The sequence below is a fragment of the Cervus canadensis genome, chromosome 11, assembly GCF_019320065.1.
Source record: "Cervus canadensis isolate Bull #8, Minnesota chromosome 11, ASM1932006v1, whole genome shotgun sequence".
Classification (NCBI taxonomy): Eukaryota; Metazoa; Chordata; class Mammalia; order Artiodactyla; family Cervidae; genus Cervus; species Cervus canadensis.
The window spans coordinates 74,423,075-74,438,965 of NC_057396.1; the positions used below are offsets into that span (position 1 = coordinate 74,423,075).

Below are 15,891 nucleotides of genomic sequence, written 5' to 3' on the forward strand. Positions count from 1 at the left end.
TAAGTCGTTTTCATTGTGTCTGACTCTTCTCTGTCTGTGGGATTCTCTAGGCAAGAATACTAGAGTGGTTACCATTTCCTTCTCCAGGGGATCTCAACCCAGGGATTGAACCCACATCTCTTATGTCTCCTGCACTGACAGGTGGGTTCTTCACCACTAGTGCTACCGGGGAAGCCAGTATAAAAGACTGCCTTTCTCACTGTCCTTTGTAATTGGGTGTTGACATGTTACTAAGTCCTGACAGGTAAGTGGAAGATTTGTGAGGTACCTATAGGAAGTCTTCTTATACTTTCAGAGAGTGCCTTTCTTCTCAGCTAGCTCCCCTTTGAGACCTGGAATGCAGCTTTAATGGCTGGAACTTGAGCAATCATTTTGGACCATGAGGAAGCATTCATATCCCTGATACCTTGTACAACTCTATTAGTCCTATATTGTGGCAAAAAAAAATTCCTTTAAATACTTTTCTTTTCAAGGTCATCATTTTTAATACACATTAAAAAGAACTTGGAGGTGAATAGATAGCCTGCATTATTTTATACATTTGCTCCTATAACAGTATTCCCATCTATAGGGGCATATTCCTAAGCAGCCACAGTGAAATCTTTAGTCACTGAGCGGTCACTGTATGCTAGGCATTGTCCATGAACCAGGTTTTAAGGAAATGTCAAACCACTTCAGTATTCTTGCCTTGAGAACCCCATGAACAGTATAAAAAGGCAAAATGATAGGATACTGAAAGAGGAACTCCCCAGGTCGGTAGATGCCAAATATGCTACTGGAGATCAGTGGAGAAATAACTCCAGAAAGAATGAAGGGATGGAGCCAAAGCAAAAACCATACCCAGTTGTGGATGTGACAGGTGATAGAAGCAAGGTCTGATGCTGTAAAGAGCAATATTGCATAGGAACCTGGAATGTTAGGTCCATGAATCAAGGCAAATTGGCAGTGGTCAAACAGGAGATGGCAAGAGTGAATGTCAACATTCTAGGAACCAGCAAATTAAAATGGACTGGAATGGGTGAATTTAACACAGATGACCATTATATCTACTACTGTGGGCAGGAATCCCTTAGAAGAAATGGAGTAGCCATCATAGTCAACAAAAGAGTCCAAAATGCAGTACTTGGATGCAGTCTCAAAAATGACAGAATGATCTCTGTTCATTTCCAAGGCAAACCATTCAATATCACGGTAATCCAAGCCTATGCCCCAACCAGTAATGCTGAAGAAGCTGAAGTTGAACGGTTCTATGAAGACCTACAAGACCTTGTAGAACTAACACCCAAAAGAGATGTCCTTTTCATTATAGGGGACTGGAATGCAAAAGTAGGAAGTCAAGAAACACCTGGAGTAACAGCAAATTTGGCCTTGGAGTACAGAATGAAGCAGGGCAAAGGCTAATAGAGTTTTGCCAAGAAAACACACTGTTCATAGCAAGCACCCTCTTCCAACAACACAAGAGAAGACTCTACACATGGACATCACCAGATGGTCAACACCAAAATCAGATTGATTATATCCTTTGCAGCCAAAGATAGAGAAGCTCTATACAGTCAGCAAAAACAAGACCAGGAGCTGACTGTGGCTCAGATCATGAACTCCTTATTGCCAAATTCAGACTTAAACTGAAGAAAGTAGGGAAAACCACTAGACCATTCAGGTATGACCTAAATCAAATCCCTTATGACTATACAGTGGAAGAGAGAAATAGATTTAAGGGACTAGATCTGATAGACAGAGAGCCTGATGAACTATGGACGGAGGTTCATGACATTGTACAGGAGACAGGGATCAAGACCATCCCCTGGGGAAAAAAAAATGCAATAAGGCAAAATGGTTGTCTGAGGAGTCCTTAAAAATAGCTGTGAAAAGAAGAGAAGCAAAAAGCAAAGGAGAAAAGGAAAGATATGCCCATTTGAATGCAGAGTTCCAAAGAATAGTAAGGAGAGATAAGAAAGCCTTCCTCAGTGATCAATGCAAAGAAATAGAGGAAAACAACAAAATGGGAAAGACTGGAGATCTCTTCAAGAAAATTAGAGATATCAAGGGAAAATTTCAGGCACAAATGGGTTTGATAAAGGACAGATAGTGTATGGACCTAACAGAAGCAGAAGATATTAAGAAGAGGTGGCAAGAATACACAGAAGAACTGTACAAAAAAGATCTTCATGATCCAGATAATCACAATGGTGTGATCACTCACCTAGAGCCAGACATTCTGGAATGTGAAGTCCTGTGGGCCTTAGGAAGCATCACTACGAACAAAGCTAGTGGATGTGATGGAATTCCAATTGAGCTATTTCAAATCCTGAAAGATGATGCTGTGAAAGTGCTGCACTCAATATGCCAGGAAATTTGGAAAACTCAGCAGTGGCCACAGGACTGGAAAGGTCAGTTTTCATTCCAATCCCTAAGAAAGGCAATCCTAAAGAATGTTCAAACTACCACACAATTGCACTCATCTCCCATGCTAGTAAAGTAATGCTCAAAATTCTCCAAGCCAGGCTTCAGCAATACGTGAACCGTTTACTTCCAAATGTTCAAGCTGATTTTAGAAAAGGCAGAGGAACCAGAGATCAAATTGCCAATATCCGCTGGGTCATTGAAAAAGCAAGAGAGTTCCAGAAAAGCATCTATTTCTGCTTTATTGACTATGTCAAAGCCTTCGACTGTGTGGATCACAATAAACTGTGGAAAATTCTGAAACAGTTGGGAATACCAGACCACCTGACCTGCCTCTTGAGAAACCTTTATGAAGGTCAGGAAGCAACAGTTAGAACTGGGCATGGAACAACAGACTGGTTCCAAATAGGAAAAGGAGTACATCAAGGCTGTATATTGTCACCCTGTTTATTTAACTTATATGCAGAGTACATCACGAGAAACGCTGGGCTGGAAGAAGCACAAGCTGGAATCAAGATTGCCAGAAGAAATATCAATAACCTCAGATATGCGGATGACACCACCCTTATGACCGAGAGTGAAGAGGAACTAAAAAGCCTCTTGATGAAAGTGGATGAGGAGAGTGAAAATGTTGGCTTAAAGCTTAACATTCAGAAAACTAAGATCATGGCATCTGGTCCCATCACCTCATGGGAAATAGATGGGGAGACGGGGGAAACAGTGTCAGACTTCATTTTTTTGGGCTCCAAAATCATGGCAGATGGTGACTGCAGCCATGAAATTAAAAGACGCTTTCTCCTTGGAAGGAAAGTTATGACCAACCAACCTAGATAGTATATTGAAAAGCAGAGACATTACTTTGCCAACAAAGGTCCGTCTGGTCAAGGTTATGGTTTTTCCAGTGGTCATGTATGGATGTGAGATTTGGACTGTGAAGAAAGCTGAGCACTGAAGAATTGATGGTTTTGAACTGTGGTGTTGGAGAAGACTCTTGAGAGTCCCTTGGACTGCAAGGAGTTCCAACCAGTCCATCCTAAAGGAGATAAGTCCTGGGTGTTCATTGGAAGGACTGATGCTGAAGCTGAAACTCCAGTACTTTGGCCACCTCATGCGAACAGCTGACTCATTGGAAAAGACCCCGATGCTGGGAGGGATTGGGGGCAGGAGGAGAAGGGGACGACAGAGGATGAGATGGCTGGATGGCATCACCAACTCGATGGGCATGAGTTTGAGTAAACTTAGGGACCTGGTGATGGTCAGGGAGGCCTGGCGTGCTGCAATTCATGGGGTCGCAAAGAGTCGGACACGACTGAGCGACTGAGCTGAGCTGATTCTGAGTTTTATATCATAAGAATAGACAATCCTAATTAAAATTAACCCAGATGCCTATTTTGGAGGCAGAAGGTGGAAACAGCATATCTGTACCATACTTTGGTTGACTGTTGACTTGGTTTTTAGGTTTAGTGCATTAAAATATAGTAATATTCAGAGAAGATAGTAAAGAAATAGTTTCCATTTACTATCTCTCTCTCCATCTGACCCCCTTCAAGAGAAACAAATGCTGATTTTGACCCAGCTCGTGCTTAGTAATCTGGTGGCCGCGTCCAGAGTGCTGGGGTTTCCTCACTGATTTCCTCTGCTGGAGCAAGTACTTACCTCAGTGATTTGGGGGAGGCGGGGTCTCATGATTGACAGCCCTACCAGGTGTGGGATGGACAAGTTATTTACAATACAAGAGTGACTCTGTTGCCAAAGAAGGAAAAAGGGAGATCTGGTCAGACAGACAAACACATTTGAAATGAAACTTTGAGGAAAGAGAGAGGAAGGTTTAAAGAAGATATTTTGATGAGAGAAAGACACCATTTTCACAATTTCCCATGCCAGAGCAATGTGAGAAACACTCTGGGAAAAAAAAAAAATATAACAGTCATTTTTAATGTGCTTAGATTTTGTGTGTGTGAGAGAGGCAGAGAGACAGAGACAGAGGCAGAAAGAGAAGTTAAATGGGATTGTCCCAGTTAATTTCACATTATGCAAGTGAGACTACATAATACAAAATTTAAAATAAAAAGCAGTATTTAGTATCACAGATAATTTAAACAAAAGATTTATTTTGCTCATCTATGAAATGGGGATAACATTATGTGAGGCACTGTATGTATATAAAAATAAGTAAGAGATCATAAAAAAGTGCTCAGAAGACTGTAAGTGATATTTTATTATTTTTATTATTAATATTCTTTTTTTATATAAAAGCATATTTATAGCAGTATTGACTGTAGGTTTTGTTGATTTTTAAATTTGATTTGCAAAGCAAATGCTATAACTTTCTTTTTTTATATATTAATTTTTTATTTTTGTAAATTAATTTATTTTAATTGGAGGCTAATTGCTTTACAATATTGTAGTGGCTTTTGCCATACATTCGCATGAATCAGCCATGGGTGTACAACATTCTTCAGGTTAATAAAAATTCCATCTTTTCATCTTTATAGGCATAAGACAATATTTGTTCCTAATTAAATTTTATAAAGTTTTAGTAGCCCAGGAAAAGAGGAACTCTTATTTATCGAATGTCCTGGAGAAATACTACTTCTTTATCATCAGTGTCTAGGAAAATATATGACTCTGTAGGAGTTTATTCACTAGAAATTTGTTAGCTCTATCTTAGGCTTCCCCAGTGACTCAGCAGTAAGAATCCGCCTGCCAATGCAGGAGACATGGATTCGATCCAGGAGTCGGGAAGATGCCCTGAAGAAGGAAATGACAACCCACTGCAGAATTCTTACCTGGGAATTCCCACGGACAGAGCAGCCTGGAGGAATACAGTCCATGGAGTCGCAAAGAGTCTGACATGACTTAGCGTCTAAACAACAACAACAAATCTATCTTAGGGTATTTTGAAAGGAATGTGATAAAACATTAACTCTAAGACTCATTCTAGCCCTGCTCCAATATCATGTTAATAGATTCCCTCAAAATGACCTTATTTTCTAAACTGTTATAAACCCGATTTTAAATATTTAGTGTTACTTGAAAACAAGAGGGTCAAAGTTTGTTAAAATTTGTTGTACCTTCAGTACCATGAGATGCACTATTTCCATTCTTAATGAAAGATCCCCTCCACCTTTTCATTCATCTCCTATTTAACAGGTCTCAGTGAATACAGTGAAGTGAAAGTGATAATCACTCAGTCGTGTCTGACCCTCTGACCCCATGGACTGTAGACCACCAGGCTCCTCTGTCCATGGGATTCTCCAGGCAAAAGTACTGAAGTGGTCTGCCGTTCCCTTCTCCAGGGGATCTTTCCAACCCAGGGATGGGACCTGTGTCTCCTGCATTGCCCGCAGACTTGTTATCGTTGAGCGACCAGGGAAGCTTCAGTGAATACAGAAAGCGTTAGTCACTCAGTTGTGTCTGACTCTTTGTGATCCGTGGACTGTAGCCCCCCAGGCTCCTCTGTCCATGGAATTCTCCAGGCAAGAATACTGAAGTGGGTAGTCATGCCCTTCTCCAGGGGAACTTCCTGACCCAGAGACTGAATCCACATCTCCAGCATTGCAGGCAGATTCCTTAAAGTCTGACCACTAGGGAAGCCCACTTGCTGCTATATTGCCCCTATACTGAATATATTGAATATAGGCTGTGTTCAAATAAAGCGTAGGCAAGGTTCTTAGGGAAGTAACTGTTACTTTTCCTTTTCAAGGTGGCGTTAAATGTTTCCACCAGGTGGCAGCATCAGCTTATCAATCACAGTAAAAGTGTGTTCACATTTCCTTCATTATTTTTTAAGATTTTTTTTTTTTTTTTGGATGTGGATCATTTTTAAAGTCTTTATTGAGTTTGTTACAATACTGCTTCTGTTTTATGTTATTTTGGTTGTATGGCCACAAAGCACAAGGGATCTTAGCTCCCCAACCAGGGATTGAACCTGCACCTCCTGCATCGGAAGGCAAAGTCTGGATACCAGATACCACTGGATACCAGAGAGAAGTCCCCTCTACCCCTTTAATTTACAAAGGATTCCACAGGGTTTCCTTGTGTAGCTTGGAAGTAGAGAAAATGGAGAGCCTATATCCAGTTACAAACAAATATAAAATTATCAGAAAATAGATCTCATTGGTCTGACTGAGGCTGTAATGCAGAATTTTAATTGCACTTTCCCTTAACTGTTCTTTCCCACGGTACAGTACACTTTGGGGACAGGACATCTTCAATAAGAACAAAGAGAAAATGATGCAAGTAATTCAGGGGACTTTCAGTTAGTTGACTAAGACTCTGTATGTGTCACAGTGGAGTCTTCCATACTTTCCTTTTGGAAGAAAGTAAAAAGTAAAATCAAATGATTACTGAAAATTTGGACGCATCCTATGTGTGAAGGTAAGGGAAGAGATGAAAGCTAAGAATCTTGATTCCTTTTTACTTTAGTTCTTCTTGCCATCTTTAAAGAAGAGGGACCCCATTGAAATGTAAGTTGAACTTCTAAATCATTATCTGTCCCTTTTCCTACCTGAATTTTAGCAAGTTCAGGAGAACATAAATGAAGTAAATTGAAAATAAATTTTATATTTGATTCATGGCCATGATGGCATGATCCCCATCTTTGCTAGATGGTTGAGCAAGGTCTAAGAAGAGATAACCTAGGTAGAGAAAAGTTTAGGTTGTGCAATTGGCCCAAAATATTATAACATGAGTATAAAATGGATCAGAGATGCCTTAGCAGCAGGAAAAGGGGAAAATAAAAGCCCTGAATTCAATTCACATTCCAGTCTAAGTCACCTGGGTGATCTCCTTTCTCCTTGCTAAAAGAAGGTTATTGTGGGCTGTGCTGTTATTATCCTAAGTGCTCTGAACCCCAGAGTGACTTGTGTTCCTCAGCCTGTGTGGTCTCACCTGTTGGAGCACCATAGTCTATTCTAGGCATCAAGCCACATGGAAAAACTGAGAAATTAAAATGTCATGCAGGAGGCTTGGGCAGGGGCTTCCTTGGCTGCTCAATGGTAAAGAGTCCGCCTGCCAGTGCAGGAGACACGGGTTTGATTTCTGACCTGGGAAGATCGAACAAGCTGTGAATCAGCCTAGCGGGTGCTCCACAACTATTGAGCTCATGCTGGAGTCCGCACACTGCAACCGCCGAGCCCAAGGGCTGCAACTACTGAGGCCCGAGCACCCTCCGGCCTGAGCTCAACAACAGGAGAAGGACCACGATGAAAACCCGGAGCACTGCAACCAGAGAGGCGCCTCCGCTCCCATGCCCAGGGCAAGACCTGCTCAGCCGTGAAGTCCCAGCACGGCCAAAAATAAACGCGTAAGTAAAGAAGGCTTGAGCAGGTTTGGAAACCAAGACTCAGGAGAGGAGTTGATGAGCTTTCGGCAAAGGGCAAGTGGAAGACTGAGATGAAGTATCTGAGTGACCCTGGAGAAGGTTTAAACAAGCGGTGGGTGTGACGGGTGGATGGTTTGACGGCCCATCCTATCTTTCTCTTTAATTTCCCTGAAGTGAAGAATATCATACAAGCTGTATTATTGGGCCTCAGAGGTATAGCCTTGCTAAAGCTGAATAATAAATTTCAAAATAAAAAAGTGAAGGAAAAGTGCTTAGCATACGTGTGATGATAAACCCCAATATTCCTGGGCTAACAAAAATTTAAAGTATGAGTAGTTTTCTGAGCACTTACACATCAACCCTCTCATTCTAAGTGAGTAAGAGTTCTGAGAGATCAAGTTACAGGGTTTCAGCCACGGTGAATGAGGCATCTCAGGTTCAAGGAGATCAGCTGACTTAACCAAGGCCACTCTTATAGTGCATGAAAAGAGAATACATAGAGGATATAGAGCTGGGCTAATTTAGGCTCTTTTCACGGTTTCTTCCGTGTACTGTTTCCATAAAGTGATGCTTAAACTCAGCATTCTATTATCCTATGGGCTTCCCACTAATGACCATTGGCTGTAACCTCAAAAAAATAGGAAGCCAAAATGCATTATTCTGTACTGCTATTGCAATGTACAACGTTTGATCTCTGTAAGATGAAAGGATTTATGAAGACCCAGGAAACACTGTTACAGTGTGAAAATAGAAAGAGTACAGTCTGTTTTGACAGGTACTTACTCAAAGCACACTTCTGCAAGTCACTAGTATAGGGAACATGGATTAAACTTTTATTTTCCTCCTATGTAAAAGGAAATAATGATGTTTAGCTTGCAGGCTTGTTAAAGACAATATGTAAGGCAAAAATGCCAATAATTAGTGTGCAATTACTGGGAGCTCAATAAGACTCTGTTAAAAGTTTGCATGCATTGACTCATTAAATCCTCACAGCAATTTACAAGGTAGCTATTACTATTATTACTCCTACTTCACAGGTGAAGAAATGTAACTTCCTAGGTTCCGGGCACTTGCAGAAGATGTACTCAGGCCTAAGGTGTAATCCCAAAGTGCACAGCATGTGGCCTGAGACTGACCTGCTGCTCATTCTTCTCTGCTTGTTTCATTTCACTCTCCTACATCACTTCACCAGGTGTGTACCCAACTGGTGAACTCTGGAAAAGTTCACTGAAGTTGGAATTACTGGATACTTATTCTGGAATTTTCTCTGCTATTGGTTATGGGACTTTGAATTTCTAGGCTGTGGATTTCTCACCCATATACTGATGGACTCCTATGGAGCCTTGCAATATTATAGGTTCAAATCTGATCGTTTGCCCTGGTCTCTAGTTCACTTCTGTTTCCTTAGCCACAGCATGCAACTAAAAGTTGTATGCTCTCCTAGGGACTAGTTTATTTTTTCTGTGTCCCCTTTTTGAAGATATGTTTACCAAATTTCTCTGCTCTTCTCCAGGGGAATCCAGAGTCTGTCCCTGGCAAATGAAAGCGACACGAGGGTCACAGAGTTCATTTTCACAGGTTTGAATTTCAGTCCTCAATTGCAGGCCTGCCTTTTCCTGCTCTTTCTGAGTTTCTACCTCAGCAACCTAACAGGGAACTTGGGTATCATTATTCTGACACAGATGGATTCCCACCTTCATGGGCCCATGTACTTTTCCCCAGTCACTTGTCTTTCGTGGACATGTCGTGAGCCCCAGGATGCTCTCTGACTTCTTTGTGAGGAGGAGAGCCATGTCTTTCCGCAGCTATGCTTGGCAATGGGTGCTTTGGGTTCTTCGCTGCCGCAGAGGGTTTCCTCTGGTGTCCGTGGCCTATGACCGCTGTGTCTGCATCTGTAACCCCCTGCTGTGTACCGTCGCCATGTCCCACAGACTCTGAGTTCAGCTGGTGGTGGGTCCCTATGTCATTGGCTTCGTGAACCCCATGATGCACACATGATGCATTTCGCCTTCCTTTCTGCAGCCCCAATGTCATCCATCACTTCCTCTGTGACTTGGCCCCTCTGCTTTCCCTTGTGCGTGCGGACACCAGTCTCAGCAAGTGGGTGGTTTTTGTCGTGGCTGGAGCTGCGGGCGTCTTCAGTGGCCTGACTGTCCTGGACTCCTGCCTGACAGCCTCATCGCCATCCTGATGATCCGCTCTGCTGATGGGAGACATGAAGCCTCGTCTATGCTGTTCTGCACATCCGAGAGCCGTGTCTATCCTGTATGGCCCTCTTCTCTTTATTTACGTGCAGTCTAGTGCCCGTGTCCCCCTGGGTCTCGACAAAGTGGTGTCCGTGGTTTACACTGCAGGCATCCCCATGTTGAACCCACTTACCTATAGCTTGAGGAATAAGGAGGTCAAAGATGTTATCCGCAGGGCCGTGTTGAAGAGGACGTTTTCTAGGACATAAATTCTTATCTAGAAAGGAAGTTGCAGGAGAAAGCTAAAAGGATAGATTGTGTGGATTCCTAAGGTTCCAGGCATCTGGTAAGTATCTGGGAACACAGTGGTACCCCTTTATCCGTTCATCCATCCAATTATTCACTCATCTTGTCAATCAATGTGGATTTCTGAAGCCTTGTATGTGATCTTTTCTGTATACTAAGCCAAAGTTATAGTTCAAACCCACAGCCCCTTTAATTTGGTTCCTTTCAGCCACCTCATAGTCCAATCATTTTCAGAAAAAGTTTATTATTTAATATCAGCTACTATTTTTAAAAAAAACTCTGCACATATATTTTCTTTTTCTGTGGACTGCTTGGAATTGGACTTTTTAATTTATCTTTACATTTATTTTTATTAGTTGGAGGCTAATTACTTTACAATATTGTAGTGGTTTTTGTCATACATTGACATGAATCAGCCATGGATTTACATGTATTCCCCATCCCAATCCCCCCTCCCACCTCCCTCTCTACCCGATCCCTCTGGGTCTTCCCAGTGCACCAGGCCCAAGAACTTGTCTCATGCACCCAACCTGGGCTGGTGATCAGTTTCACCCTAGATAATATACATGTTTTGATGCTGTTCTCTCGAAACATCTCACCCTTGCCTTCTCCCACAGAGTCCAAAAGTCTGTTCTATACATCTGTGTCTCTTTTTCTGTTTTGCATATAGGGTTATCATTACCATCTTTCTAAATTCCATATATATGTGTTGTATACTGTAATGGTCTTTATCTTGCTGGCTTACTTCACTCTGTATAATGGGCTCCAGTTTCATCCATCTCATGAGAACTGATTCAAATGAATTCTTTTTAATGACTGAGTAATATTCCATGGAGTATATGTACCACAACTACCTTATCCATTCGTCTGCTGATGGGCATCTAGGTTGATTCCATGTCCTGGCTATTATAAACAGTGCTGCGATGAACATTGTGGTACATGTGTCTCTTTCAGATCTGGTCTCCTTGGTGTGTATGCCCAGGAGTGGGATTGCTGGGTCATATGGCAGTTTTATTTCCAGTTTTTAAAGAAATCTTCACACTATTCTCCATGGTGGCTCTACTAGTTTGCATTCCCACCAACAGTGTAAGAGGGTTCCCTTTTCTCCACACCCTCTCCAGCATTTATTGCTTGTAGACTTTTGGATAGCAGCCATCCTGACTGGCGTGTAATGGTACCTCATTGTGGTTTTGATTTTCATTTCTCTGATAATGAGTGATGTTGAGCATCTTTTCATGTGTTTGTTAGCCATCTGTATGTCTTCTTTGGAGAAATGTCTGTTTAGTTCTTTGGCCCATTTTTTGATTGGGTCATTTATTTCTCTGGAATTGAGCTGCTGGAGTTGCTTGTATATTTTTGAGATTAATCCTTTGTCTGTTGCTATGTTTGCTATTATTTTCTCCCAATTTGAGGGCTGTCTTCTCACCTTACTTATAGCTTCCTTTGTTGTGCAAAAGCTTTTAAGTTTCATTAGGTCCCATTTGTTTATTTTTGCTTTTATTTCCAATATTCTGGGAGGTGGGTCATAGAGGATCTTGCTGTGATTTATGTTGGAGAGTGTTTTGCCTATGTTCTCCTCTAGGAGTTTTATAGTTTCTGGTCTTACATTTAGATCTTTAATCCATTTTGAGTTTATTTTTGTGTATGGTGTTAGAAAATGTTCTAGTTTCATTCTTTTACAAGTGGTTGACCAGTTTTCTAGCACCACATGTTAAGAGGTTGTCTTTTTTCCATTGTATATCCTTGCTTCCTTTGTCAAAGATAAGGTGTCCATAGGTTTGTGGATTTATCTCTGGGTTTTCTATTCTGTTCCATTGATCTATATTTCTGTCTTTGTGCCAGTACCATACTGTCTTGATGACTGTGGCTTTGTAGTAGAGTCTGAAGTCAGGCAGGTTGATTCCTCCTGTCCCATTCTTCTTTCTCAAGGTTACTTTGGCTAATTGAGGTTTTTTGTATTTCCATACAAATTGTGAAATTATTTGTTCTAGTTCTATGAAAAATACCGTTGGTAGCTTGATAGGGATTGCATTGAATCTATAGATTGCTTTGGGTAGTATAGCCATTTTGACAATATTGATTCTTCCAATCCATGAACATGGTATGTTTCTCCATCTGTTTGTGTCCACTTTGATTTCTTTCGTCAGTGTTTTACAGTTTTCTATGTATAGGTCTTTTGTTTCTTTAGGTAGATATACTCCTAAGTATTTTATTCTTTTTGTTGCAATGGTGAATAGTATTGTTTCCTTAATTTCTCTTTCTGTTTTCTCATTGTTAGTGTATAGGAATGCAAGGGATTTCTGTGTGTTAAATTTATATCCTGTAACTTTACTATATTCATTGATTAGCTCTAGTAATTTTCTGGTAGAGTCTTTAGGGTTTTCTATGTAGAGGATCATGTCATCTGCAAACAGCGAGAGTTTCACTTCTTCTTTTCCTATCTGGATTCCTTTTACTTCTTTTTCTGCTCTGATTGCTGTGGCCAACACTTCCAAAACTATGTTGAATAGTAGTGGTGAGAGTGGGCACCCGTATCTTGTTCCTGATTTGAGGGGAAATGCTTTCAATTTTTCAGCATTGAGTGTAATGCTTGCTGTGGGTTTGTCATATATAGCTTTTATTATGTTGAGGTATGTTCCTTCTATGCCTGCTTTCTGGAGAGTTTTAATCATAAATGGGTGTTGAATGTTGTCAAAGGCTTTCTCTGCATCTATTGAGATAATCATATGGTTTTTATCTTTCAATTTGTTAATGTGGTGTATTACATTGATTGATTTGTGGATATTAAAGAATCCTTGTGTTCCTGGGATAAAGCCCACTTGGTCATGGTGTATGATCTTTTTAATATGTTGTTGGATTCTTGCTGATTTCTAGTGAGATTGAGCAACGTTGCAATATTTACAGGACATTTACATACTTTATTAAAAAATATGGAGGCATTCTGTACTTCATATGCACAAAGCATATGATTACAACAGCAAAATCCTGATAAGTTATTACTATGACTAAAGAGTATAGAGGATATAAAAGGCCTTGGGAATAAACCTACACCAAATATGAAGGTAATATTAGAGAGTGCTATGGTTACATAGTTCCTGAATATCTCACTGTTTTCAGGTTTCTTGATATATAATTAATATAATATTGTATTAGTCCAAGGTATACAGCATAATGACTCAATATTTGTCTACATTGCAAAATGATTACCCCAATTAGCTTACCAGTCACCTAACAGAGTTCTTAATTTTATTTCTCATGATGTGAATGATTAAAATCTCCTCTCTCAGCATCTTGGAAATATAAAATACAGTATTGTTAGCTATAGCAACTATGCTTTATTTTACAGCCCCAGAACATATTTATCTTATAACTGAAAGTTTTAAACCTTTGACCTTAATACATTTTTTAATATTCTATGTTTAAAGGGTCAAGGTCAAGATTACAGACAATGAGAGATCTCAACACACTGTAAGAAAAACAAAAGTACTGTTAAGTCACTGCTGTGATTACAACATTTACTCAGGACTTAACAAAGAACTTCTGATATCCTAGTCATAAAATGTTTTATATGAATAAGAATATTTTTAAGTCTTGGGATTCAATAGTCTACTCTTTTGAGTTTAAAGTTCTAAAATCCATCCCTACTAAATCAGAAATGAGAAAAACAAAGTGAGAAAGTTATAACCTAAGACATTGTATGACTTGTCAATGACCCAAAATCTCAACATAAAATAAAGATTCTCTATACCCAGCCCATGTGGTTACATCTTGCATACAGATTACTCTCAATCTTTAGTATAAATGGTGTTCCAGTTTATTTACCCATAAGAAACTTCTTCCTTTCAAACGTCCTTCTGAATGATTATTTTACTTCCTTGTTTCTCAGGCTATAGATAAGTGGGTTCAACATGGGAAACAGGGCTGTGTAGAACACAAAAACCACTTTATTAATATCCAGGGAGAAACTGGAAGTTGGACGTACATAGATGAAGAAGAATGTCCCATAAATGCTGGAGACAGCAGTTAGGTGTGAGGAGCAGGTGGAGAAGGCTTTCCACCTCCCATCAGCAGAGCAGATGCTCAGGACAGTGATGACAATTAAATGTAGGAGACCAAGATGATCCGGCTATTGGGTACTCCTGGAGCTCCAGCCAAGATGAAAAGTAAAACTTCATTGACCCGTATGTCTGCACATGCCAGGGAGAGAACAGGAAGGAGGTCACAGAAGAAGTGATTGATTTTTGGAAAACAGTAAGGCAGGTGAAAGGTGACAGTTATATGGATCACGGTGCTTATAAGGCCCACAGTATAAGGAGTTACCACCAGCTGCCCACAGACTCACTGAGACATAACGAGTGTATACAATAGGCCACATGCCAGTCGTATGCCATGGAAGCCAGGAGGAAACACTCAGTCACTACACACTGACCAAAAGACCAGATCTGGGCTGCACAACCAAAGAAAGAGATGACTTTTGTCTCCACAAAGATGTCCGTTAACATCTTGGGACCAATGACAGAAGAGGAACAGACGTCCACAAGGGACAAGTGGCTGAGAAAAAAGTTCATGTGGCTGTGGAGTCGAGAATCCATCCAAATGAGAGTGATCATCCCCAAGTTTCCCAGAAAAGTGGCAACAGAGACCACGAGAAATATCATGCAAAGAACAACCTGGATCTGGAAGCGGTTTGTCAAGCCAAATGGAAGCAAACTCAGTCACCAGAGTTTCATGTTCCATAATCCATTTCTCTGATCTAACCTGTAATGAGAAAGAGAGAGATCTTTCTTTGGAGTCAATTCATAATTGGGTTTCCTCATTTTAAAAATGAATGAATCTTTTACCTTTTTTTACATTTACATGGTATATTGACAGACAACACTCCTGACTTCTATCTCTGAGTGGTCAGCCATCCACTTATTGTTTGCATGATATTAAGTCACTAAACCTCAGTTTCTTCTTGATTAAAACAGAAATTTTTGAAGAGAATCATAGATTTTTACGTATAGAAGTAGCTTTTGGAGATTATCTAAAGCAATTCCTTTAACTGTGCCAGATTACATTTCTAAAAATCCTTGCCTTTGAACCAAGGATATTTTAAGACACATTTCACAGATAAGGTATCATGTGCATTTGATGAATTCAGGCTGATAGTTCTCACTCTCACCCTAGATAAAGGCTGTAAGAAATATAACTTCCTTGCTAATTGCTTCAGATTCTGGGGAAAAAAAGTCAGTGTGTTGTCTAAAAGATAACTTCTGAAGTGTAAGAAGGAATGCAAGCTCAGACAAATGAAGTTGGCTTTCGAACAGAGTTCAAAGTCCTCAGCAGTGTCTACTTTATGATGCCTTCTCCAAAACACCAATATTCCTCATATTATTAATGTGCATACTGATTACTTTATCAAACTCCATTCTCTTTTCAGCCTATAAGAGAGACTAGTTCTTAAACATTCAATAGGTGCTGTAATCAATTGTGAGTGATCAGAACCTGGGAGAGAAAAATAATATCTTAAGCAGGAAAAGGACACACCTAGGCATTTATCCCCCTTAAAAACTGATGTTGACAGAAAAACCTGGTCATCTGTATCCATAGAAACATTATTCATAATGGCCAAACACTTGAAATAACAAAAACAGTTGAGCAAACTGTGGTGTATCCATACCACAGAAT

The 15,891-nt window shown here is 40.3% G+C and overlaps 2 pseudogenes; one reads left to right on the forward strand and one right to left on the reverse strand.

Moving 5' to 3' along the window:
* The first annotated feature begins 7,610 nt into the window (after nucleotides 1-7,610).
* LOC122449365 lies at nucleotides 7,611-10,184 on the forward strand (annotated as a pseudogene).
* A 3,851-nt stretch (nucleotides 10,185-14,035) lies between these two features.
* LOC122450551 lies at nucleotides 14,036-14,958 on the reverse strand (annotated as a pseudogene).
* Between the last annotated feature and the right edge of the window lie 933 nt (nucleotides 14,959-15,891).